Genomic DNA, 1,828 nt, shown 5'->3' with positions numbered 1-1,828 from the left:
GAACTTGGAGCGCAGGTTCATTGTCCCTTGAAAGTGGAGTCGCAGGTAGATGGGCTAATGAAAAAGGCATTTGGTATACTTGCCTTTATTGGTCAGTGCATTGAGTAGAGGAGTTGGGAGGTTATGCTGTGGCCATACAGGACATTGTTTAGGCCACTTTTGGAGTTTGTGTGCAATTCTGGTTTCCCTCCTGTAGGAAAGATGTTGTGAATTAGAAAGTGTTCAGAAAACATTTATGAGGATGTTGCCAGTGTTGGAGGGTTTGAGCTATAGAGAGAGGCTGAATAAGCTAGGGCTATTTTCCCTGAAGCAAATGAGGCGGAGGGGAGACCTTGTAGAGGTTTATTAAATCATGAGGGGAATGGATAGGGTAAAAAGGCAAGGTCTTTTCCATGGGGTGGAGGAGTCCAAAAGAAGAGGGCATAGGTTCAAGGTGAGAGGGGAAAGATTTAAAAGGACGTAAGGAGAAACTTTTTCATGCAGAGGGTGGTGCGTGTATGGAATGAACTGCCAGAGGAAGTGGTGGATGCTAGTACAATTACAACATTTAAAAGACATCTGGATGGGTATACGACCCGGAAAGGTTTAGAGGGATATGGTCCAAATGCTGGCAAATGGTACTAGATATATATAGGATATCTGGTTGGACCAAAGGGTCTGTTTCCGTGCTGTATATCTCTATGACTCTATTTGCAAACTTACTAACCGTTGCTCTTACATTCTTATCCAAATCATTTATATAAATGACAAACAAAAGTGCACCCAGTACTGATCCCTGTGGAATACCACTGGTCACAGGCCTTCAGTCTAAAAATGAACCCTCCATGACCACCCTCTGTCTCCTACCATAAAGCCAATTTTGTATCCACTTGGCAAGCTCACGAATCCTATGTTATCTAACTTTACTAATTAGTTTACCACATGGAACCAGTCCAATTAAACAATGTCTACCACTCTGACCTTATCAATCTTTTTGATGATTTCATTAAAATACTCAATCAAGTTTGTGAGACATGATTGTCCTTGCACAAAACCTTGGTGACTATCTCTAATCAATTCTTGTCTCTCAAATGCATATAAATCCTATCTTTCAGAATCACCTCCAATAACTTACCCACCACCAATCAATTGTAAAAATTCTTTTATTTTATTCACTCATGGAATTTGGGCATCATTGGCTGGGCCAGTATTTATTGCCATCCCTAGTTACCCTTGAGAAGGTGGTACTGAGCTGCCTTCTTGAACCATAGCAGTTCATATGCTGTAGGTGGATGCACAATTCTGTAAGGGTGGGAATTTCAGGATTTTCAACACATGACCTGAAGGAACAGTGATATATTTCCAAATCAGGATGGTGAGTGGCTTGGAGGAGAACTTGGAAGTAGGCGGTGTTCCCAAGTGGCTGTGCTTGTCCTTCATAATGGGAGTGGTTGTGTGTTTGGGAAGTGCTATTTAAGGAGCTTTGGTCAATTTTTGTAGTTCATCTTGTAGATGATACAGACTGCTGCTTCTGAGTCACAACAAAAACAGAAGTTGCTGGAAAAGCTCAGCAGGTGTGGCAGCATCTGTGCAGAAAAAAATCAAAATTAATGTTTTGGGTCCGGTGAACCTTCCTCAGAACTGCTGATTTTTTTTTCTTCACAGATGCTGCTACACCTGCTGAGCTTTTCCAGCAACTTCTGTTTCTGTTACTAATTTACAGCAATCGCAGTCCTTTCGGTTTTTATGCTGCTTCTGAGTGTTTGTGTTAGAGGGAGTGGAAGTTTATGGATGTGGTATCAATCAAGTGGTCTGCTTTGTCCTGGATGATGATCATGGAGGATTCAGT

This window comes from Rhincodon typus, chromosome 10, assembly GCF_021869965.1.
Source record: "Rhincodon typus isolate 14 chromosome 10, sRhiTyp1.1, whole genome shotgun sequence".
NCBI classification, from domain to species: Eukaryota; Metazoa; Chordata; class Chondrichthyes; order Orectolobiformes; family Rhincodontidae; genus Rhincodon; species Rhincodon typus.
Note: the sequence above shows the minus strand (reverse complement) of the source record.